We start from the raw sequence: 26,321 nt of genomic DNA on the forward strand, positions 1-26,321 counted from the left end.
CTCACATTGTGCTGATAGCTTTAAATGAAATATTAATGTATATGATGTATGTAACTGTCAGTGGGTTTGCAGATGTGGGTGGAATTCTTTGGCCAGCACATTCTTTCCTGGCTCTAACGGTGTGGTCAGCATGGAATTAGGACAGGAGGCATTAGTTATGTGGTTTAACTATGTAGTACCAAAAGCACTACCTATTGTCTGTGAAATTGAGGATGTTCTTTACCTCTGGACCTAATGGGGCATAAACTTCCCGGAACCTCTAACTATGTGCCTTGATTCGTGTATTTTTCTTTTTGGTCACTGTGTTATTAGAGTTCTTCTGCTTCCTCTGTATTCACCTCTTTTTGAAAAACCATATCCTGTGATTGCTTCAGAATTTTATTGCCATCATTCTTTGTTCATATGTGAACTTTCAGTGCTTCAATCAGCAGCTGTTGGTTACTGTTCCTTTTTTTGATTAATAGATAGAGGAAAGGATGTAAGAGGACCTCTTGTATCTCAGTATTAAGTGAGCCCACCTAATGGATTGGATGCACTGTTAACCAAGATACTTAGGAAGCTTGATCTCACTGACTCAGGAGCTTTCTTTTAGGATCAGGTGCCTCTCCTTACCTGGAGCCTCATGGTTGACCTCAGGGATGGGAGTGTATTGACAGTTTCAGGAGAGGGTCTTTCTCTGTGATGGCATGGCACCCCCCAGTATCTCAGCCAGGAAGGAGGATCGTCTCATGGAAGTCAGCCGCAATTCTCTCCCTGGCCAACTTCCAGGCTTCCTACGTGGCAGTGCCAGAGTTGAGAAGGCCTTTTCTCAAGGCTGTTCTCACAGAACAGAACAGAAAATCCCTCACTGGTAGTATTTCTGTGGAGTGAGGTGACGGTGATGCTGGGTGCAGGCACAATGACATGGTTTGGAAGAGCAAGGGGACTCAGAGTCAGATGCCTTGAGTTTTCAGTTCTGCCTGGGCAGGCTTGATCTCAGAAGTCTGTATCTCCTTCTGTATACACTGGGATAGCATTAAGGATCATGGGAACAAAATAATGTATTTTTTAAATGCTCTGTTTATGTTAAAAAAGCTCCGGTAGTGCTTTTGAGTGGTCATCTGGAATGTTGCTTTAGAAAATGATACATTCTGGGATCTTGCTTTAGAATATTATGTATTATCACTGTTCTACAAATGAGTCTAGCCCGGAGGTTTGCAAAGGGGCCAGTCCTCAGAATGACCTAGAATTGTTTTAAAAATGTAGATTCCTGGAGCCTCCTTGTTTATTGTGTTTGAGTCTGCGTTGGTGCTGAGCAAGTGCATATTAAAAAACTTTCCCTGAGTGATTCTCATGGTAGGTCTAATTTGGGAGCTGCAAGCCTAGAGCACAGTGGCCTGCTCACACTCTTTTTCTTATTCCTACCTCCCTAGAATTATCCATGCCACCTGGATCTGGGCCTCAGCTTTCTTGTCATCCACATTCAAAATAGCAAGTCAGATCAGTTCTGAGGTCACATAGCTCTCTGGATACTCAATGAACCTTTACGCATTGTAGGCAATTCTTTACTAAACAAGTGCCCCATCTTGATAGAAGTCACAATGTGTGATTAATATCTTCCCTGCTAAAATAGAGAAGTTCTAACTTTCCACTTGGATTTGTGTACAACTAATCAGGTGTATTGCTGTGGAGAGCATCTTTATAAATGTCCTCATTATAATGTCCAACATCGAAGTTGTTAGATGGGTTTAAAAAATGTACATGCCTGTATAAGATAAAGTCAGATGCTTTTAGTTTATACCTTTTTAGACTGAGACCATTGATGGTGATTACACGGAATTATATGAGCCAAATGGAGAATGCTGTTTCTCAACTGTGCATGAAATTTTATGAGTCATTGATCTCATAGGTCAGTAGTGAACTGCAGCAGAATAGTGTAAGGTCTTTACGGCAGGATTTTGGGAGCAGAGAAGTTACAGTTTTGAATTGTCATTCGCTCTTCATTTTTGGGAGGGTTCAGAAGGTGCTGTGCAGGTTTTTAATAGGCTTTTAAATGTAATTTCTGTTCTTAGAGACTGAAATAGGCTGAAATAGTATGACTGTGTATCTCTTGTGCCTCAGGGGAAGGAATTTTTAACTATCATGAACTTAAAGCATCAAAATATTTCTATTATCAGGAATTTGGGGAAGATAGGCAAACTGTTTAAGCACCCATATATAGATAAGGAAATGAAGAAACTTGTCATTAGACAGCTTATGGAATTATAAATGAATTTTAGACATCTATGAAAGTGATCAGGGTTTTGCAGGGTGAGAATGTTGCCTAATTACAAGTTTAAGAGAAGTCATTTTGAGGTGTGTCAGTGTATGAATGAAAGGCACATACCATACTTATATATTTGCCCCTCCTAATTTAATTAATCATCAGTATAGCTCTTTGGTGGTTTCTCTGACACTGAGTTAGGATAAACCAGCTTAATCCCTATTGCAGGAAAGTACCCCTCCCCGCCCCCGCCGGAAAGTTTTTAATACAAATATTTTTGAGTTGAAGAAAAAGATTTTTTGACCTAAAGAATGACCATTTCAGAATTGGAATTGTTGTATTGAGCTACCTTCTAGAAAACCAGGTAAAACGCTTCGTTTACAACTTTGCCCAAAACAGGGTTAGGGTATATGTTTCTGCCTCTTATGTCAAGGACAGGAGAGAGAGAGAGAGAAAGAGAGAGAGAGAGAGAGAGAGAGAGAGAGAGAGAGAAAGAGAGAGAGAGAGAATGAGAGAGAATCAAGGAGAGGGAGAGAGAGAGAGAGAATGAGAGAGGGAGTAAGAGAAAGGAGAGGGGTGAAGATAACTGTAAAATTCATTTACCATCAGTTAGTTTTGAGACTGCAGCCTCATTAGGTGGTTAGCATTTGGCCATTCTGCCAAAATCATCTTTTTGGCCATCTGTGCCAAATTATAGGAAGTAATGGCCTTGGGCACAGCTGCTGAGTCTAATTTGTATTTCTAACTCACGTATTAATGATAATGATCACATAGAGAAGTCTGGTGGCCAAATGTTCAGAATAAATGGAGAGAATCAAACACACACATAAATTTAGAAGTGCGAGAAGGAAAAATTGCATTTCATGAAATGAGAGTATTACTTAAATCTCTAGATAGGAATCCAACCTTTCCTACCTTCATCTCTTTATACTAGCTTTCTTCTAAGGAGAAATAACTCACCAGAGAGATTGACCTTGAATTTTGGCACTTCTTTGTGATGCTTCATGAATTTTGCTCTAACGTTGATATTTTTATAGGAGGTGGATTTCATTAAAGTATCCCGACATCCTTCGATTAGTGCTTTTTCCAGCTCAGCTGGATCCTTTAGGAAGAATTGCTCAGGGATGAGTGACTGCCATTTGGGGTCACTGCACTTTTATTAGTTAGCTTGGACCACCAGCAGCACCTTTCCAAGCAGGTTAAGACTAATGTCATTAGAAGTATAATTGAGAAGTTATATAAGAAAAGCTGTTTAGCCATCCTCAGGATACAAGAAAGACCAAGAATTAGGATTTTAAATAAACATTTCTACGTTTTGCATGGCCAATTCATTTTTCTAAAATACTTTAACTGATGAATATATTGGAAGGAAACTCACCCTATAGTGATGATGATCTTTAAAAGAAAGTTGTCAAAATTACCGGAAGTAATTTAGGCTTAAATAACATGGCAGAGTGACAGAATTCCTGATACATGCTTTTAAATTTGCTTCTTCCAAACCTGCCTCATCCAGGGTCTCTGCATCTTTAGTTGCTCAAACCCCAAACCTTGGAGCCATCCTTTGTTTCCTTCTCTGACAACTCCTATCGAAGCAGCGAGGAAGTTCTGCTTGTTCTACCTTCAGTACCCCCAAATCTGACCGTTTCTCACCACCTCACCACATCCTTGCTACCACTGGGAGCCCAGTCAGCATCACTTCTTGCTTAACTTACTGCAGCAGGTTCCCAGTGGGTCTCCTGTGCCTTGCACTGATTCCACTCACTGCAGTGGCCAGAGTGATCCTTTCAACACCTGACATAGGGTGTGTTACTCTTTTGCTCAAAACTGCAATAGCTTCCATCCCAAGAACCAATACCCTCTGCACCATCTGTCCTCCCTCTTATTCCCTGTCCTTCTATTCTTTCCTTGTCCACTCCTGCTCTAGTCTCGCTGGCCTTTTCTGCTTTAGAACCTGTGCACATAGTTCATGGCTCTCTGTGCCTGGAGTGCACCTCCTCCTGGCTGTCCCCGACTCATGCCCTCACCTTCCTCAGGCCTTGCTCAGAGGTTACCTTCAGTGTAAAGCCCTCTGTGAGCACCCTGTTTTAAAACTTCCAGCTACCCACCAGCCCCTGCCCCACTCTCAATTCTCCATGTCCTGTATTACTGTTCTTCTGCAGCTCTTACTGCTTTTGAAGAATAGTTTTACTGAGGGATAATTTGTACACCATAGAGTTAACCCACTGTATTGAAGTACAGTTTCAATAATTTTTAGTAAACGTATATAGAGTTATACAGCCATTAATACAATCCATGTTTAGAACATTTCCATCACCCCAGTAAGTTCCCTTGCGTTACCGAACACAAAGGTCTGCTGCTTGGGGCGCGTCAGCCAGTAGACAGCCTGAGTCTCCTGGTTTGAGCAAAAAGTATTTGCAGCAAGTAAGGAGATAGTTCTCAAAGAACTGTCTTCTTTTGGGGTTAGTGCAAGAAGCTTTTACTCAGTGTGCTAGGGGAAGGAAGCTTGCTGCACAAAGGAATTTATACATATTTTGTTACTGAGGCACTTCTATTCAGCTGTGCATACCTATCATGTTAACATGCCAGTGCATACGTTGTACACTCATAAAAAAAGGAAAACCCCACCCATTGGAGATCTTAGTATTAGAATGAGCTAAAAGTAACTTCAGGGCAACTCAGGGGGTATCTGCTCATGTCCTCAGCCCCAATCTGGCTCTAGCTGGCACACTCAAGGGAGGTAAATGATGAAACACCTGTGTATATGTCTCCTCGGTGAAGCTTCTCATCTTGCACAACAGACACATTCTTTGCCTGCTCTTGTCCCTTCCCACTCTTCGCCTCTGCTGATTGCTTGCAGCCCTCTGATCTGAGTAACTCCCCATTGGGTCCCAGCTAACCCTTATACCCATTTATAGTTAGGCCCAGTCCCTGGTCATCCTGGGGAGCCTCCATTCTGTGTCTGTATTTGTCTTTCTAAATACTTAAATACTGATCTTAACTCACTTTGTACCAGCAGTGCTTAGCACTCTGCTCAGCAAATGTGGGTTAAAGGAGCAGCATGTCAGTGTAAAATTAAAATATTACCATATTTCATGTGTGTCGGACTTTATTTGCAGATAACTGGTATGCTATCTTAATATTCAGTGATCAGGGCCCCTCTGTTTCTCCTTCCTGGTATCTTGAGAGTCCTCTCTCCTTCAGACATGGTGGCTGCTCTTGTGATTCAGATCCTCAGCACTGCAGCTTTCTTACTGGTCTCTCCGTGCCAGTTTCTGATTTCTTCCACCCCTTGCTGTGGACGCTGTTGGAGTGTTATCTTTAAAAACATGGCTTCCATTATTATCTCCCTCTCCTTTCGAAAAACCCCCAGTGACTGTCTAAGACCTATGGCTTACTTAGTCTCAAAATGCATTTCCCCACCCACCTTCTGATTCTTCTGGATATTTATAGATGTTTATACACAAAACCTAGTAAAGGTTCTGTATATAAACATGCTTTTAGGAAATACTGATTTCTAGGCAACCTCCAGTATCGTGTATGTCTGATTCTTCCTAAGCCTCTTTGTCAGGTAATACATACTTTATTTAAACACACACACACAAACACCCACACCCACACCCACCCCCCCCCACACACACACACCCACCCCCACACACACACACACACTTACAAAACACTTGAAGCCTGTGCAGTTGACTATTGAAAGGAGTCCAATAATTTTATCTGTATATTTTCCCAAATTGGGTATTTTCACAATTTTTTAAAATGTTTATTTATTTTTGAGAGAGAGAGAGAGAGACAGAGGATGAGCAGAGGAGGGGCAGAAAGAGAGGGAGACACAGAATCGGAAGCAGGTTCCAGGCTCTGAGCTGTCAGCACAGAGCCCAATGTGGGGCTCAAACCCACAAACCGTGAGATCGTGACCTGAGCCGAAGTCGGACTCTCAACCGACTGAGCCACCCGGGTGCCCCTCAAATTGGGTATTTTCAAAACAACACACTTTCAAATTTTATTTGTGGTTTTAAAAAAAATGTTAAAAAATTTTTTTTAAGTTTATTTATTTTGAGACAGAGACAACATGAATGGGGGAGGGGCAGAGAGAGAGAGGGAGAGAGAGAATCTCAAGCAGGCTCCACAGCACTGTCAGTGCAGAGCCCAGTGCGGGGCTCAAACTCACGAAACCATGAAATCATGACCTGAGCTGAAACCAAGAGTCAGACACTTAACTGACTGAGCCCCTTAAGTGTTTCTCTTCCCACTGGTGTAGCAAAGGAAATTTCTAGGGTTAGTTCCATTAGTTTTGTTTTGGAAACAAAACATGTGTCTGGCCAAGGCCCTCTAGCATCAGCATCAGCCCTTAGCTCTCTTTGGTTCACTGTTCCCTGCCAGAGGGTACTGGAGCAGGACAGGGTCTGATAGTGGAGAACTTTTCTTCTGGGTTCCAGCCTTCACATATGCTTCTCATGTGCTACAGACACCACATCCGACTTATTCCCTGCTGTTGTTACTGCTTCTGGCTGCTCTGGCCCTTCTTGATGGCTAGTGATTTTGAAACTGCTTTTGGATTACATTGTTCCCCAGCCACTTATGTCCTCCGCAGCCAGTAGGCTTTGGCTGTTTGCAGCTGCCCTTCTATGTGCAGCCACAGCGGCAGCAGTGGCGAGCAAGGGGCGGGGGGGGGGGGGGGGGGGGGGGGGGGCGGGGGCGGGGGAGGGTATCAATTGAATGGCTTTGAAGACAGCCTTAAGGCTGAATCCTGGTTCTTTCATTTACTGGTTGTTTGGTCTTGGGAAAGTTATTTATCTCCTGGAACCGAGTATCCTCATTTGTACCGTGGGACAGTTACACCTATTCTGCAGTATAAATGTGGATCAGGTATAATAATATATCTAAGGTTCCTTGCCAGCACAAGGTAGACATTCGGTCAATTTTTGCTGTCTAGTATTAAGGTTATCCTTAAGCGGAAGCAGGAGAGCCTGGGGAACTCATGGTTTCTCCTTTTTCATTGAGGAGAACAAGCCTTTCTTCCCATTATTACCTCACCCTGGGTGTGGGGGTAATGAGAATGTAGGCAATCTCATTTTGACCACCACCTATGATTCCCACTACCCAGTCTCTCAGTCTGTAATGCTAATGAGCAGCTTTGACTCATGGACCACACCTTATCTGCTTGGCTGAACCCTATCCCCCTCCATGCTCACATTTCAGGATGAAAGCTATAAAAGATGTTGTGTTGTTGTTGCTTCTTGAATATGCTTATAGAGGCATTGCCAGTTTTCTCATTAATATTTATTCTGTTCTGTCAAGAATGCTCATTCAACACATCGTTACTGGGCATCTGTTGGGAAATCAGGCACTGTGCCAGGTGCTGATGAGTCAGTGGTGAACAAGACAGATCAGATCTTTATCGTCTTGGGGCTGACACTCTAGTAGAGGAGATGGACATTCATCAAATGATCTCATAAAGAAAGGGTAAAATTGCAGTTGAAGTAATTGCTGAGAAGAAGAGGTTTGTGGTGTTACGAAGATTGTAAAAAAGGTTTTGAGCTGCTCTGAGGAGGTGGTGAGGAAGCCTTCCCTGAGAAAATGGGGTGAGGGGTCTGAAGGATGTGACAAATTAATGAGGTGAAAGCCAGAGGATAGAGAATGCTTCAAGCAAAGGAGAAAGAAGTCCTATGCAGAGGACCACTGCAACACTGGGAGGAAATATGGCCACAACAATGTACAGGGGTGGACAGAGAGCCAGGAACAATGTTGGGGGAGATGATGCTGGAACAGGGGGATGGGCAGGACTATACCTGGGCCTATCATGATACCAGTCTTTATCCTGAGAACAGTGGGCAGCCATTGAGCAAGAGTGACAGGACCTGGAAGGCTAGCAATGGCTTCTGATTGGAGGAGAACACTCCTTGAGTATAGGAAGGCATTGGAGTCCATTTTTCTGGTTCAGATCAGAGATCTATAGCTCATCCTGGAGAGGTGGGGTTAGAGAAAAAGAAGAGACCATTTAAGTTCTGTTTAAGAAGTAGAAGTTTTAGGCCTAGGTGATGGAGTAGATATTGAGAATGAGGGAGAGAAACCTAGTGACTCCTAACATCTACGTGGGTGGTGGTGCCATTCCATAGAGCCGTATGGGGGGATGCCACATGTGCGTGGATGGTGGTACATATCTGTACAAGTGTGTGATGGTGACATTTCATGCAACTGGGTATATGCTGGGGCTATTCATTGAGAAGGGAATTCTACAAGAGGAACAATTTGGGGGAGAGGTGAGATGGGGAAAGAAATTGCAATTTGAGCTGTCTTGGAGATGTTTAAATGATCATGTCAAATAGGAGGTTATTGTATGTTTGGACATCATAGAAGACTCAGACCTGTGATACACTTTTTACTGGAGTTGGAATTACCTAGGGATAGAGTAGATTATTAAACTGAATCCCATGGAACTACAGCACTTAATGATTAGGTACAGAAGAGGGAGGAGGACAAAGGAGCAAAAAATATGTAGCCAGAGACGAAAGAGGAAAACTTTCCTCCTTGAAGATGAGATTATAGAAGCCAAGGAAGTAGTATGATTCAAGGAGAAAGCATTTATCAGTTTTGAACGCTGCTAGTATCCAGTAGGTCAAGGACTGAAAATGATGGTTGATTCAGTGACAGTCAAGTAGGGGTATGCATGGTGACATGGAGACTAGAGGTTCCCGGCAGCCCCACCTTCATCACTTTGCCACCGTGTTAATTACCAGATCATACCATCTTCCCAAGTGGTAGAATAAAAATTAAATTTGAATTATAGAAAACAGGGAGGTGAGCTTTTCATTTCCTTGGACACCGGAATCCGCAGTAAGATTTGTACCTGCTCTCTAAATGGTGTATGCTTATTTAGCATACTTTGTTGGGTGCTTGGGAAAATTTGTAACATTTTGTTTCCTGAAGTCTTAGTTTTCTCACGTTGTATGGAAGTTAGTCAGAGGTGCTCCATGTTCTGAATAGATTCACAGAACAGTAGGAAGATAGGAGTGCTGTACATCTATAACCGTCATCTAGGCCTAATGTGAGCATCCTTAACAATGGCACAAATGGTTGGAATTGAGAAAGGGAAGACTTGATAGATGATACGGAATGCACAATCAAAAATAGAAACATGAAATGCACAATCAAAAACTGAGCATACTTCAGGGTAAGAAGCCTTCTGGAAACCTGAGATAATTAACACGTTAGGATTTACTTCAGAGTACCACTGATAGCTCATTAGCCTTTCCTAGGTGTCATTTCTGCCTTTATATTTTTGAGAACAAAATTTTTAAGACTTCTTCAAAGGTTTGCTTACCAGGTTGAGATTTCAAAAAATAAATTTCTCTGAAAATGCTTCTAAAGGTACAGCTTTTATGATTCACATGTTCCAGTAACAAACTAAATTTAACTGGCATATCTGAAAAGCCAGCACTACTTTGGGTGTAAAATAAAGACCGAGAAAGGCATATTTTGTTCTTTCAACCTGGGTGGATGCTAGTTTTTAAAATACTAATTTTGATAAATATTCCTACTAAATAATTATTCCTTTCTATTTAGTAAGTGGCCAGATGTGAATTTCAGTATTTGATTTAAAGCTGATTGTTGTTACTTTTTTTTGAAAGCTTGTTTATATCCCCATTGAGAATTAGCATAGTTAACTAGATTTTTTTTTTAAAGTTTATTTATTTATTTGGTGGGGGGAGGGACAGAGAGAGAGAGAGAGAGAGAGAGAGAGAGAGAATCCCAAGCAGGCTCCATCCACACTGTCAGTGCAGAGCCTGATTCAGGGCTCAAACTCACAAACAGTGAGATCATGACCTGAGCAGAAATCAAGGGTCATGTGCTTAACTGATAGCCACCCAGGTGCCTCCATACTTAACTAGATTTAATTTCTTAAATTAGTTTCCTGAATGATTTAGATACATTTTAATCAAATGAAACTATAGCTCTGAGAAGCTGATTTCATTATGCAAAAGAGGTTTGATATGTAAACCTATTCAGGTGTAAAACAATTCAGGTGACGTCTGGATGTTGTGCATTGTACTTTGTGCAGTCCACGAAATTCCCTTTGACCAACACCTCCCTAAAAAGCAAGCCCAGGAAGGTGCCTTCTCAGTCTCCCCATCTGGATCCTCTGTGAATGGCATGGGATGGTGCCACATAGCTGCTCTTTTCCTTTCTTTTACCCTTTACTCATCTGTCCCATCTGCACAATGAGAAGACCCTGAGGAAAATTTGTAACATTTTGTTTCCTGAAGTCTTAGTTTTCTCGTGTTGTGTGTGGGTGGCATATGGGTTAGGTGGGGGAAGTAGTTGTCACATACCTTTCTGAGAATCTCATAGATGGTGTGGATCTTCCTTCCTGTGCAAAAATCCATGTATGCATATGGATTCAGAAAAAGGGTGGCATATATTGGCAGGGGCTGTTGCATACTTAAGTCTGTTCGTGGATGCCAGGTTAGAACCTTCTGCTCTGACCTGTCTTGGGCACCAGGATCTGAAGGAGCTTCTTCAGCCCCATGTTTTCTTCCAGCATTCTCTTGCTTTATAGCCAGTGGTGACTCTACAGTCACTGCTCTAAGTTCAGGCTCTGTTGCCATTTGCAGCCTCAGGTCAGCTGACCCCACTAATTCTGGTCAGCCCAACCTGCCACTACTCCCAGCACTGATGCTGCCCCCCTCTCTTTCCAGCTTGTGACCCCCTGCACATAGTTGGTGCTGTACACACCTGATCCCCAGCACATTTCTTTACCTCTTCCTTAGTCTAAGATCTGTGCACCAAATTTAGCTCAATACCCACTTCCTCCATGAAAGCACTTTTGATTAGCCCTACGTTACAATATTTTTCCTTGTTTTAGAAGTCCTCATCTTCTCTGCCACTCAGTTTTCTGCACAGTTATGTCGTGTTGCCTTCTGTTGCTCTCTGGTTATATGTTTCCTTAATTAGAAAGTATTACAATGGTAGAAGCCATGTCCAAAGTATTAGAGCAGGAAAGGACATTCGCAGCAAGATCCTTAATCTTTATTCTACCTCAGCAAATCAGTAGCAGTGATTTGCTGCAGCTGTGATGTGTGTACACATGTGCACATTAAGAATATCCTCCAAGAGTCATATTCAAATCTCAGTGAGGGCAGGAGAGAGGAGAAGGTACAGAGAAATTGAAAAAGCTTTTAGTCAGGTGATTCTGATCCCTGTCTACCGTCACTAGTCCTTGGGTGTCCTCATTCTGCAGAGAGCCACTCACTAATGCAGAATAGTTTCTGACCTAGCCTAAGTAATAAGTGGGCAATCTCTTTTACCTCTTTCTTGCCCACATGCCTTCGTAAAAATTAAATTAAGCACTCAGTGCAAGAGATTAGGGGAGGGAAAGTAGGCAAAAAGGAAGAAAAGAAGTGAGATGGATTGTTCATGCCTCCGCTTGATGCACACATACACACACACACACCTACCTACACAAACATACATATACATACTGCAAAAACATACGTTTGTACACATATACACATCCTTACGCACGCATGCACACACAACCTACCTGCATATACACACTCCTGCACAAAGACACGTTTGTACACACATACGCATCTTTACATGCATGTGTGCATGCACACACACACACACATACACACACGCACACGCACATTCTCATTCTCCCATCATGGGGTAGTGGACTATCATGGGACCATTTTTTTTCCTCAAAATTTCCTTGAAATGTATTTGGTTTATAATAGATGCAGAATCTGTATTCTTCTAGAATTGTCTCTTAAAAGGCTGGGTCTCTTGGTGGTGTTCACAGAGGATCCATGCAGTAGTAGGATTTTTACTTCTATTTCAAAGAAGAAGGAGGAAAAACTTGACACTATTTTGCCAAGAAGATTTCTCACCTACGCACAAGTTGACACCTGCTTTACCTATTTCTGCTGATCTCCAGTGTTGGATAATTTCACAAAGGCTGCGAAGAACTCTCCAAACTGATTTAGTTGGATCACTACTTTCCACATGATGAAGCAGAAGCCCCGAGAGAGCAAACTGGATTTCTTGGGGAGACAGTAGCATAGCTGGGACCAGGACACAGCCTTGCATTCTTTGGTTGGTCTTTGGTTTTATGGCCCTTACCGTGTCTTACACAGCACATGTTCCATAAGCCTCACTTTTTCTTTTTACAGTTAAGTACTTTGAGCTTCCTGCTGTTTTTCCCTTGCCATATGCACAGACACTCACCCCAACCATCTGGGGAAGGGAAAAGTCCTATCTGGCAGGGGAATGAGTATGCAGATGCATTCTTTTTATAATTACTCAAAAGGAGATTGTTAAAGGTATGATTTATTTAGCCGGCTTCTTCAGAGCTAGATTCCAAAGGCATTCTCATGTTCAGAAAATATTTTATTTTGTAGCAAACTCTCAGGACACTCATTTTCTCAATCTGTGCTCTTACTTTTCAGCATGTGTCTCTGACTAGAGTAGCTCACTGAAAGCTAGTACAACACCAGCATTAATTTGACCCCCGGCTGTATTCTTTCCCTGTCAGTTCCTGTCCTCCAGGCTGTTGCTCATGGTTATATCAAAGATGGGAGCAGCTGGAATCAGATGCCTCTGATTATTAAGGCGGTAATTACTGATCATGCCGACTCTGGCGATATTAACTAGTGCTTAATAATTGAAAATGTTACCTATGAGGCAAGCATAGATTCAAGGTGTCAGAATAAAAGGCATTATCTAGAATATCTTAGGCAATAATGAAATGTTTTCATTCTTGTTTTATTCAGATATTCTGCCTAAACATGCTCTGTGGAGATAATGAACTTCAAGTCTTAATCCATTGTCTTTTCTAACTTCTTTACAAAATACAATTATGTAATAGCATCTGGCAGAACACTGTTTTGGGAGAACAAGTCAGTTTTCTTAGATCTCTCCGGTTCTTAGGAGAGAAATGTCCCATCTGCCACAGTAGCAGAATGAGTTTGATGATGCCGTGAGCTTATAATGTACCTCATCGTTTAGAAAATCCTTTTAAACTCATTTCAATTAATGTCACCGAAAGCGTCATGCAAGAGACCCTTGTCTTACGGAGAAGTCACTATTGCCTGAGAAAGGCTAATAGGTTTGCCCAAGTTATACTAGTAGAAAGTCGTGAGGTTGGGGTAAAACATGAGGTTTTTTTTCATGATTTCGTAACACTTTTCAAATCTGTGAGGTGGCAGAAAAGTCTATAATGTATCATTGGTATGTTTGTGAAATATCAGAACTGTTTTCTCTGGTGGAATCTTCTGGATTTACTCTTCAGAAGAGTAAATAGTCACAGGACGGAAAAACTGTTAATGGACAGATAGAACGTTCTGCATTGGAAGAATGATCATCTTCGTTGTTAAGTTTATAACTCTAAGAATATAACACTACTTTGATAACTCTTCTCACATATAGGGTATGACTTGTGTCCTATGTTATATAGCTCCAATATTTATGTACTGAATTTATGGATCTCTTATGAGCTACCCTAAATAATTTGGAAAGCATTTCCTTGAGAAATCTGATGTAGCTTCATGTACTTGATTTTTATTATTATTTTTTAAATGTATATTTATTTTTAAGAGAGAGAGCGCAAGCAGGGGAGGTGCAGAGAGAGGAGGGGACAGAGGATCCAAAGTGGGCTCCATGCTGATGCAGTGAGCCTGACGTAGGGCTCGAACTCACAAACCTTGAGATCGTGACCTGAGCCGAAGTTGGACTCTCAACCAACAAGCCACCCAGATGTTCCTATTTGTTTTTGTTTTAAATTATCACTCACTCATCCAGCACATTGCTGTGGTAACTCTCTGCTAGTTGTGGGCAGTGCATAGCAAGGCTAACTCCAGTGCCTTTCCTTTGCTCACCACGATGCCCATAGTGATGCTTCCCTTCCGAAAAGCTAGAAACTCATATCCACCTCCCTTAGATCAGAAGTCCCAACATGTTCCCGAAGATTGGGGCGTATCTGGAGAAGTTGTGGCATAAGCCCTAGTGGAGATCACAGATCTTGTGGAGAGAATAAAACTTACAAGCTTAGTTCTAGCCTAGTGGGCTAGTGTCTGAGCAAAGGCTTGATTCCAAGTACAGCACAGTGTTTGCTGCTCAGCAGCAAGTGCTACCCTGGCCCAAGTTCACTTGGAATCAAGTCCAAGTCCTAGAAAGAGGGAGATTCTTTACAAAGAGCAGGAAAGATACAGAAGCATCGTTGACTGAAACTCCTTTGGCATCCAGAGTGGACACTGGCATTGGTGAATTGGTAGTAGGAAAGGGCACTCTTGGGCAGTGGCTCCTTCAGGGAAGTGGTTTTGTGGCACCCAGGGAGTGTTACAGTCTCTCCTACCATTGCCAGTGATTTGGGCACGTGCTTGCACCCCTTTCGTGTACACCTCAGTAGACTGAGCAGCAGACATTGCTGCATAGAGTAGACAAGTGAGAATAATGGGGGCTGAGAGCACAGGTCCAGTTTTTTTTAAATGTTTGTTTATTTTTGAGAGAGAGAGAGAGAGAGGGAGAGAGAGAGAGGGAGGGGAACAGAGAGGGAGGCAAAGAATCTGAACCAGGCTCTGAGCTGTCAGCACAGAGCTCTATGTGGGGCTTGAACCCTGAACTGTGAGATCATGACCTGAGCTGAAGTCGGATGCTTAACCGACTGAGCCACCCAGGCACCCCTATAAGTCCAGTTTTGAGAGGCTGTGAGACAAACTCTGGAACTGATGAGCTGGTCTCCCCTGTCTAGTGGGAGTTTCTGCGGTTACAGGTGTGGGGTGTGATGCCAGACATGGAATGCTTTATAACAGTCTCTGGGAGTACAGTTCTTACTCAGGTGGCTGGGAAATAAGACTACACAAATGATAGGGTGTAACTTGTTTTGGTTTATGAGAAAATGTTCATTTTACCAATGACAAATCAACAGAATTAATAACTTTTCAGACATTTTAAGTGTTGAGTTTATTTAGGAGAAAATTTTTTTTTATTTTGTTTTAGTTGATATACACCATTCTAGACAATCTTAATCACTCAGAATTATATATAATATTTAGTTTTAGTTCCTAATAAAAATAAAATTTTTACATAAATCCTTCATCCAGATCCCATTTACCTTGCTTGATTTTTTTCATAGCATTCCCTCCTATAATTTATACCCTATAATTTACTTATCTGCCATGTTTATTGTTTGTTATCTGTCTTCCTATGTAGAAGGTAAGCTCAGTGAGGTAAGCATTTTGCCTGTTTTGTTCACCAGTATATCCCATGTGTCTGGAAGGATACCTGTGATGAGGTAGGCACTCAGCCAATACTTGTTATTGAGTCAAGAATCAGTCATTTCACTGCCTATGAACTTGGAATTATTACATGTGTTTTATTGTTTCGTGAGGAATAGGGGGCTGGAGAATTTTTTTATTGATACTGATACTGATCGTTGGGCAGGTTAAAGTATGGCAGGGTGGGGTGGGAGGTGCTGGTAATGGAAGTCCACTTCTTGTGATTTTCATATTCTGTTTGTTTTGCACTTCCTAGACCATTAGCTCAGAAGCATATTCCAACTTTGCTCCCACAAACCTGGAAATAGGTCCTAATGAGATCATCATTCTTACATCTTCCTGTCTGTCCCTTTCCTGTTCTTCCAGACAGATTGTTTCATATCTTGGTTATTTTTTTATTATTTTTTTTTAACGTTTATTCATTTTTTGAGAGACAGAGAGAGACAGAGCATGAGTGGGGGAGGGGCAGAGAGAGAGTGAGACACAGAATCCGAAGCAAGCTCCAGGCTCTGAACTGAGAGCACGGAGCCTGATGCGGGGCTCTAATTCACAAACCGTGAGATCATGACCCGAGCCGAAGTCGGACGCTCAACCGGACTGAGCCACCCAGGTGCCCCTTATATCTTGGTTATTAAAAAATAAATACATAAAAGAGTTTAACGTAAATGAGAAGTGACTGGTAAAGGAAAAACTGAAGGAATGGGCATAACAACACAAACTGAACAATATTAGAAAAACGTGTACCATTAGGTTCTAGATACTTAGTAAGAGTGGGAGCGTATTTCATTCTAGATGTCCTTGGCAGTCACTTTAAAATGTGAATCTTGATTAGTTCCTGTATTTAAAGCATTTATGAATAAAACAAAGCCAATCATGCAGGAGCATCGAATGCTAGGGTTAGAAAGAAATCTCTCTCAAGATTCTCGTTAAATAGAGCCCTGCATAGTGAATATAATGAGCAGTATCTTCCAAGCATCTTTACAGGGTTACACATCATCGTCTTTGAGGCTTTGATTTACCTTCTACCTCAGTACATAGAATTATGGTATTTCAGGAGTATAGATGGGAGATAAGGTACGGTTGAAGTCTGCAGCCTTTTTTACTCTTGGCATCATGATGACAACAGCTAACACCTTGATATATTTTATTTTCATAGCACTGTTCTTAGTGCTATACTTACTTATATTGATTCATTAAACCCACCCTTATACCTGTGTGGTGAGGTAGATTGTATTATTAACATCCTTTTACAGAATGAGGAAACTGAGACACAGAGGGGTTTACGTGCCCAAGGTCATATTGCTTGTGGGATGGGGGTTGGAACCAGACAGTTCCACTACAATGTTTTCACTCTTATCCTTATGTTATATGCCTTTCTGGATCCCAACGCTAGAATTTAGAGGGTCCCAAAGAGAAATAGCTATGCTGAATATTTTCCAGAAAATTATTTATTATAGCCGACATCTTGGAAATTACTAAGCAATTATGGAAGAGAGTTTGTATTCTGAAAAATCTGTGAAGTCCAGCTATTCTGTGTTGCTAATGCTGGGTGCAGCATCGTCTATGATGAGGGGTGTAAACTCTAGTCAGACTTGCCTAGGTTCCAGTCCTGCCTCTGCTACTTTCTAGCCTGCTGACCCTGGGAAAATTACTTCACCTTATACCTCAACCTTGAGGTTGGGTTCATATCCTCCGCTTGGTAGTTCACGCTAGGTGGCGTTCCTATCAACTTCTCCAAAGAGACCAAAATGTTTTTTTAATGGTATATAGATGAAAAATATTCTAAGACATGAGATAGTTTCTGAGATGTAAAGAAAATTCTTGTGATGTAGGAAGGTAAGCCTGTTTTACTGTGATAGTTATTGAAATCATAGGATATAATTTTCACGTGCTTTCTTCATGAAATAAACATGATGGTTTTATTTTCATGAATACTACATAATACTGTATACTCTACATCCTATGTATGGCTAGGATATCACCAAAGGGCAATAATGTCTTCATTAGAAAATTAAAAAGAACCCCAGAATTTTGTGATCCTAGCTCTTGGGCATTGGGGAAACAAGGATTGATAAAGGAAGGATTCTACTTCAGTCATTGTAAAATATCAAACATGATGAATTTGACAGCCTTTTTCCCCTCCACCTCCCCCACACTATTCTGAGATTCATCCTCCTACTTCTCAAGCTCACCCAAGCCTATTGACTGAGCCAAGAAAACAGACTCCACTCTCCTCCTCTTCTTCTGACTCATGCCAAAAAGTCATGTAGCAATTCAAAACATGTCTCAAATCACAAAACATAATACGGAAAACTTTCTTTTCCCTGACTTTGGAATATTCTTTAGTATTCTGACATTTGTGTAATTAAGGGAATACTAATTAAAAAAAATTTTTTGTGCGTGTTTTATTTATTTTTGAGAGAGAGAGAGAAAGAGGGAGAGAGCGAGCAAGAGCGGGGGAGGGGCAGAGAGAGAGGGAGACGCAGAATCTGAAGCAGGCTCCAGGCTCCGAGCTGTCAGCACAGAGCCCGACATGGGGCTCGAACTCACGAACCGTGAGATCATGACCTGGACTGAAGTCGGACACTTAACAGATTGAGCCACCCAGGAGCCCCTTTAAGTGGTATTGTAGATTTAACTTCATTTCTTCAGAGGCTTTACTGACCATTCAAACTAAATGCTCTTTGATTCTGTCACATCACACTGTTCTGTTCAGTGCAGCACCCAGTTGCTATCCAGTGTTTTCTTGTATGCCTATTTGCTTTTTGTCCCCTCTAGAATCTGTGTTCTAAGAGAATAGGGACATTGTCTGTCTTGTTTTAAACTGTGCCTCCTAGAGGAGGGAGCGGCACATAGTGGGAGTTAATAGTTTCAGATAGGTGAGTATTCCAAAAATCCTCATGCATTTCGCTTCATGTGAATTGGCTCTTCATAGCTCCAGCTCTGACGCTCTGGTTAATCAGTGTTCTCTTTCTGCTATACTTTTTCTGCCGTCCGTCACATTTGGTCCACACTTGTTACTCATTAACCTGGATCCAGAGTCCCTGAGTCCATTTCCATGGTTGCTGCCATCTTTTTATATAATGTTGACTCATTTCAAATTTGTTGAAATTTAGATTTCACTTTTTTTAAAAATATTAATGTCTTCTACTTGACTGGATCGCTCATAACAGGCTTATGCAAGTTATTAATGACACATCTTATATAATTTCATAAGACAGTATCTTAAGAGTTTCCCAGTGAGATTAATGATTTTTCACTGTTTACAGATATTTCACAGTGTACTTGGTATTGTGAATCAGAAAGCACAACATTCCTATTTTTGTTTCACCGGTAAGTTGGGTATTTCTCAAAGGTATTTATTTTAGTGGTAGTAGTTAAAACTAAGGACAAGAAACTCAGTGTAAAATGGTTTGCCATTGACAATTGGAATTAAATATACTGACTTTAAACATTTTTGTTCAAATCAATATTCTGTGGTGAGTGTAAAGTTTTGATTTTAGTATTTCGAGTGCCTCATCTTGCTGCTTAGTTATTCTATGCGTAGAGGAAGAAAAACATATTTTTCCTCCACCCTTCTGAGTTCTAGATCTTTGTATCTCTGTAACAAAAGACAGATTCACAAGATAAAAACATACAAATTTATTTAACATAAGTTTTACATGACATGGGAGCCTTCATAAGGAAATGAAGACCCAAAGAAGTGATTAAAATCTGAGCATTTTTATGATAGGTTTGATGAAAAGAGAAAATTCTTGGAAAAAACGTGATAGGATAAAAAAATGGTATAAAGTCAGTGTAGTAGTGTGGGAGAAACAGCAAAGCCTGTTCGTTCAAATTCCTTCTGCATCTTGGAGAAAAGGATGTTCTTTTCCTCCGCGTACAGGGAGGGTACCTCTCATATCAGGGTTTTATGACCTGCTTCTGGGGAATGACAGAAAGTCCTTACTGCACATGTGCTTTCTCAGCTTCCTTCAGCTTGTAATATTCAGAACTCCAAGGTGCCACATTTTGGTGTAGTATGTCCTGAACCCCCTCCTGTATAAAGCAGGACAATGGAATATTATCTTAAAATTGAAGATTCATAGCCAAGGAATTTTTGTGAAAGTGAAAGTTTTAAAGTGATGTTCTTTTCTTTTTCTTTCCTCCTTGCCTTGCCTTTCCTAGTTAATTAATTATTTAGAGAAAAAGACAGATAGAGGGAAAGTGGTGGTGGGGTGGGGGGGGCGGTGCAGAGAGAGAGGGAGACAGAGAATCCCAGGCAGGCTCTGCAGCTGTCAGCGAAGATCCCAATGCAGGACTCAAACCCACAAACTGTGAGATCATGTCCTGAGCTGAAACCAAGGGTCGGACAGACTGAGCCACCCAGGTGCCCCTGATGTTATTTTTCAATGAAGATGAAATTTGGATTTCTGTTTGGTCTTTGTATCTTGAAATTGTTAGGATTATGTACCTATTCTGTAAAAGACTCAGGATGCTTTTTCAGTGACAGAGAAAAGTGTTTTTGGAGGTATCTGGAACTTCTGCATCTGTGCTGAAAGACCATTAACCCCCTAAATAAAAACAATTTATGGGGCACCTGGATGGCTCAGTTGGTTGAGAGTCTGACTTCAGCTCAGGTCATGATCTCAGAGTTTGTGAGTTTGAGGCTCGTATTAGGCTCTCTGCTGTCAGTGCAGAGCCCATTTCAGATCCTCTGTCTCCCTCTCTCTGCCCCTCCCCTGCTCACACACACTCTCTCTCTCAAAAGTAAATAAACATTAAAAAAAGAACACTTGATGAAAATGGACTTATTAGCAAGTCTTCTAAGAACAAGGCTCCTTCTAACACAGAGATGAATGGAACATGGTCCCTCCCCTATAAGTCATAGTTGTCAGTTAATATGTAGCTCAGCCCAGCTGAAGAAACTTAACCTCATGCCCACATCCTTCTTGCATTTTATTTTAAGGAAATTATGGTGTAAGAAGTGATGGCCTTTGTCACTTGTCATGTTAAAAAAAACACAGAAATTTTGCTTTACAGTCGTTTTAATCTTACTTGTTTGCCCTTAATTCCTGGTGTATGGTAAATGCTATTTTAATGTTATACTGAAACGTGTTACATTGTGACAAGAGTGAGACTATGGTTAGTGAATTATTAGAGTCAATTCTTTGTTATTCATCCTGGTCAGATCTGTGTTTTCATGGAAGATCAAATATTTTGTCTGAGAGAGTTAGCATGTTTATCACAGGCTTTCCAGATGAGAAGTTCAACACACACAAGAACTTGGAGTGTAAGTTACACGTTTGTACTAGCTGGAGACACAGGAGAGCTTACTGGTTAAAAGGGTAGGTTCTGGAGGTAGACTGCCTGGGTTTTCACCCTGGCTTCCATACTGATTGTGTCACCTTCATGAAGTTCTTAATTTCTTCAAACCTCAATTTTGTAATCAGTAAAATGGGTATAGAAGTGGAACTTTCTGTTAAAAGGCTTCCTGTTAAGGATAGCAGATTGAATACATGTCTGTTTCTCTAGCTGGTATAGGGTTCTTGCCAGAAGTATAACTGGAAAATCTTTGACTGTGTTGTATTTCTAATCTAGAAAGGCTTCTCCTTTCTCTCTGCATCCTTCGGGGCTCCTCTGCTTAGCCTCCCTCCATCATTCTTCTTCTTCTTTTTTTTTTTTAATGTTTTTTTTTGAGAGAGAGAGAACAAGAACGTGCATGAACAGGGGAGGGGCAGAGAGAGAGGGAGGGAGAGAGAATCCCATGCAGGCTTGACACTTGGTGCAGAGCTAAGTGAAGTGGAACCCCATCACACAAACTGTAAGATCATGACCTGAGCCAAAATAGAGTTGAATGTTCAACCCACTGAACCACCCAGGTGTCCCAACCTCCCTCATCATTCTTACTGACAGCCATCTAGCCCTTGGGAAGGCAGTAGGCAGTGTGGTGCAGCAGGACATAACAGGGCTGGATTTGAGTCTCAGCTTCACAATTACCATTTTTGTTTTTGTTTTTTAATCTCAAAGCAGTTCAGCTTGCTGAGCTTCAGCTTTTGCTTCTGAAAAATGGACCCATTTAGTTCTTACATTGCTAGATCATTTTAATTAAAATTTTTTTTCAACGTTTATTTATTTTTGGGACAGAGAGAGACAGAGCATGAACGGGGGAGGGGCAGAGAGAGAGGGAGACACAGAATCGGAAACAGACTCCAGGCTCTGAGCCATCAGCCCAGAGCCTGACACGGGGCTCGAACTCACGGACCGCGAGATCGTGACCTGGCTGAAGTCGGACGCTTAACCGACTGCGCCACCCAGGCGCCCCTAGATCATTGTAATTAAATGTAATAGTACATGCACTCCTAGCCTTCTTATTTAGGCACTTGGAGGGGTGCCTGGGTGACTCAGTCAGTTAAGCGTCTGTCTTCGGCTCAGGTGATCTCATGGTTTGTGTGTTCAAGCCCTGTGTTGGGCTCTGTGCTGACAGCTCAGAGCCTGGAGCCTGCTTCAGATTCTGTGTCTCCCTCTTTCTCTCTGCCCCTCCTCTGATTGTGCGCTCTCTCTCTCTCTCTCTCTCAAAAAAAAAAAAATTTAAAAAATTTAGACACTTGGACTCTAGTGTTCTAATGCTTCTTGTGGATGTTCTTCTTATGGAGCTTCTAATGCTCCCTTTTCAAGGGAAAAAAATAGTAGTATATTAATAAACATATTGATTTAAGGTACCACCTCAGTTTTAGAAATTTAAAATTAGAGAAAGATTGTACATCTCTCATTAGAAGAAAATTCAAACTATCTTTTACTATTAGAATACTGCAAATGTGGACGTTATATCTTACTTGGTAAGTTATTTGAAGGGCAGAGACTATTTTTAATTCTTTTGTGTCTGCCATCACCTCTTGTTCAGTGATTCCTGGAAACATATTAACCCTTTAGGAAATACTTGAATGAATGAAGAGTCTGTGTTTTAAAACTCAACAGTAAGACTTTCTCCATTTGAAAGTGGAGTTTGGATTATGCCTATGTTATAGGTTGGGGAACTGTAAACTACATGTTTTCTATTTGTTAGAGGACAATCATTAATCAGAGGAGAATGTTCCTTTACTGTCTGATGAAGAACTTCTTCGTAGAGAATTTTCTGATGAAATAAAATGATTATGTAAATGAGGCACACTGATTATTTTTTTGCCATACAATGTTATTTATCATACAAATAATTTGTATACCAGAAAATGCTCAAGATCTACATTGTGCCATCTATAAAGAAGCCGATGGATGGTTTCGTTTTCAGTACTGTAAGAGCTATAAGAATTTCTTTAATAAGAAGTTTTTATGGCAACATTTTTTAAAAGCACCTTAGGATGTTATAATTGCTGGTTAGGTTATTTTGACAAGATGGTGTAACTGATCCGAGAATTTTATGTTTCTATTCATAGACGAGTGATAGAGCTAGAAATTAAATTGAAGTGAGAGCTGGAAAGGGCTGTGCTAATGTGACACAGGGAGCTGCTGTGAACATCGTAGTTTGGTTTGTTCCCCAGGGGAACAGCTATATTCATGAGGTGACTATACATACTTTATCCTCTTTCTTACTAGGGAGATTTTGGATATTCAGTGCAGCCTTTTATTCTTCTTAGGGCACGAATTTCATATTATAAACCAAAACGTTGTGATTCAATATATGCAAATAATCTAGCATCAAGATCTCATGTTCTTCATTCTAAAATGGAGATACACTTTGCTTTTATTTTTTCTCCTTTGGGAAATTTTGTGGGAATAATGGTAGTCCCGAGGGATTCAAGATAGGGAGCAAGACTGATGTGGATCCTGCCTGTATAGACAGGATGAGCAAATAATTTATCGTCCAAGCTGGAAAACAAAAGAGGACAATAATTACAATAATTAGTAATTATACTGGGACAGTGGGCAAAACTGGGATTACCCGTAAGGGGAATGGTCACCCACTTAAGGAGCTCACTGCTTGGGGTTGGGGCTATGGGTAGAAATGAGGCTGAGGCAATAGAGTCTGCCTTTCTAAACAAGTAATTGTAGACAGTGCTGATTATGGGGTAGGTATGGATGCATTGGTGCTATTGGAGCGTGTCCAAGAGTAATTAACTCAGACCTGGGGATATCAGGGAAGGCTCCCCAGAGGAAGTGACACCTGAGATTTGCAGGATGAATAGGAGCTAACCAGGCAAAGCAGAGGGGTAGAGAGTCCTGGGCAGAGGACATGACAGGTACCAGTGCCCCGAAGAGAGAGAATAGTTCAACATGGACGAACAGATCTGCATGACTGTGACCAGGAAACAAGAAGTCAAATGGCAGGACACAATGCTGGAAATGTTGGCAGGGGTCCATTGAAGGGAATTTGACTTAATACCAACAGTTTTAAGCAGAGCAGTGAGATGATCAGATGGTGAAGGATTCTGCTTATATTCGTTTGAATGCCAGGTACCTGGGTATCGTGGCTGAAACTGGGTCTCTACATCCCCCAGCATGTGGAGATGGGTGGTTGTTTCTCCCTTCCCTCTGTGGGTGGATCTGGCAACAGGACTGAGTTGGAAAGACATTTGTGGTCTTTGTGTGACAGACTGGTGGAGTTACCTATAGAAGACAGCTTCGTAGAAGCCCCCTGAGGAAGATAATAACCTGAAGTTATGCAGGAAGTGTGCAGATGCACATAGGTTTACCGTGGAGACAGACTTTTGGAACGTGGCAGGTGCTTTAGGCAGTACTTCCACACCCTGGACCCTCATCCCTGTGCTTGGGCCTCCTCGGTACTTAAGAAACTCTAGAAGAAGATGGCTCTCTGCTGGAACACACAAACTGAATGCCTAGAAGTCGGAGCAACTCCCCAGAGGGACTTTCCTCAAAGAGTGGTGGGTTTTACACCTGGAGAAAGGTGAGCACTGACTGGAAAAGTGAGAGCGGTGGGCCAAGTACTCCTACGGAGCAGTGGAGGACAGGCAGCTGCTCAGGCCAGGGGTCCTAGAAGGTTGATGGTTTCTCAGAGTCACCTGTGGCCCAGCTTTGAGCAGAGCATGGGCTGTCCCAGCCCTGGAGGTAGGGGCTCAGTGGGCACAGCACAACCTGTGAGCTGAAGAGAAGCTCTGAAGAGACTGGTGGATGGAGGCAGCAGTGTCTGGAGAAGGCTCATTTCCACCATGGAGCAGAATGGTGATGGCAAGGACCCACTCTTGGTGGGCTGTGCCCACCCTTGGGAACTGTATTAGTCTGCTAGGGCTGCCTTAACAAAGTCCCACAGACCAGGTGGCCTAAATGGCAGAAATTTATTTTCTCTTGGTTCTGGAGGCTGTAAGTTGGAAATAAAGATGTTGGCAGAGTTGGTTTCTTCTGAGGCCTGTTTTCTTGGCTTGTAGATGGCCATCTTTTTGCTGTGTCCTCACATACTTGTTTCCTCTGTGCTTGCATGTGTCCTAAGCTCTTTTTTTTTAAATGTTTATTTATTTTTGAGACAGAGAGAGACAGAGAGAGAGAGTGCGCATATGTGAGTGGAGAGGTGCAGAGGGAGAGGAAGAGAGAGAATCCTAAGCAGGTTCCGCACTGTCAGTACAGTGCCTCATGTGGGGCTTGAACTCACGAACCACAAGATCATGATCTGAGCCAAAATCCAGAGTCAGACGCTTAACTGACTGAGCCACCCAGGCACCCCCTAAGCTCTTCTTATAAGGACACCAGTGATACTACATTAGAAGTCACCCATATAACCTCTTTTTACCTTAACTACCTCTCTAAAAGCCTTATCTCTAAACATAGTCTCACTTTAAGGGAATGGAGGTCAGGACTTGGATGTGCAACCTTGGCAGGGACATAGTTGAGCCATAGCAGGGACCTCCTTGAGAGATAGCAGTCAGTGGTGGTTGTAGGTCCTCATGCCCTGCTGGTGGCTTCTGTGGCTCAGGTAAGCTTAGGGCCATTTTTGTTTGTTTCAGAACAACCTCAGATGTGCTATGGCCCCATTTTTGACTTCCAGTGATTGATATACTACCTTGCATAGTAACTTATTCAATCTTTGGCCATTTTAGATTATTGGAAACTTTCTTCATTTTGAGTTGGAGGTGATGTTGCCTTAGCATTCCAGCCTGGGGACTTTGTACTCACAGCTCTAGGTCTTGATCTCTTCAGCACTTCAGGGTGTGACTGTGTTCTGGAATACATTCCCTTTGTTAGTGTTAATTGTGTTAGTGTTAATGTTATCGTTAAGAGTGTGGCCTCTGGAGCTGGTCTGCTGGTTTGGAAACTTGGTTTCCCTACTTCACAGTTGTGTGGCTTTCAGCAAATTACCTGACCTCTTTATGACTTAGTATCCTGATCCATAAAAAGAAAGAGTAAAGTGCCTAATGAATTAAAGAAGAGCAGGAAGGCACCTCCTATGCTGGACACTTGCTAAGTGCTGTCACCTGCATCATTACCATGGCCTCCCTTGAATGTGGCCCTGAGGAACAACTGCATTGCCACACACGTGAGGGCCTGTGCAGGTGAGGAGGACCAGCGTTTCCCCTCCTCTTCTCATATCACCTGAGTGTCTATCAGTTTTTCTTCCCCTAATCTCTTGATGAGTTGTCTTTTATTGGTGATAATAACAACCAGTGTTTATCAAGTACTTTACAGTTTCAGAGTGCTTTTGCTTTTGGTTTTATTCCCATACTGGCCCTGAGAGGTATAGTTTATTATTGTCCCAATTTTCTATCTGAAGCAGCTGTGTCTTGGCATACATTGACTTGCCTAAAATTATTATGTCTGGTAAGCACTGGATGGGGACACAAATGGAAACCTCCTTTTCTTGTTTACCCATG

At 41.8% G+C, this 26,321-nt stretch overlaps 1 protein-coding gene across 13 annotated transcripts in view; it reads left to right on the forward strand.

The window, feature by feature from the left end:
• KLHL32 (kelch like family member 32) overlaps positions 1-26,321 on the forward strand; it is a 247,118-nt gene that overhangs the window by 8,576 nt on the left and 212,221 nt on the right. For 10 of the 13 annotated variants that reach the window (XM_047859200.1, XM_047859204.1, XM_047859196.1 and 7 more), the window contains exon 3: positions 18,795-18,858. The exons of the other annotated variants lie outside the window; for them this stretch is intronic. The gene's annotated coding sequence lies outside the window, so the exon portion shown is untranslated. The remainder of the gene's footprint in view (positions 1-18,794; positions 18,859-26,321) is intronic. 13 annotated transcript variants of the gene reach the window in all.

Source organism: Prionailurus viverrinus, chromosome B2, assembly GCF_022837055.1.
Source record: "Prionailurus viverrinus isolate Anna chromosome B2, UM_Priviv_1.0, whole genome shotgun sequence".
In the NCBI taxonomy this organism is placed as follows: domain Eukaryota; kingdom Metazoa; phylum Chordata; class Mammalia; order Carnivora; family Felidae; genus Prionailurus; species Prionailurus viverrinus.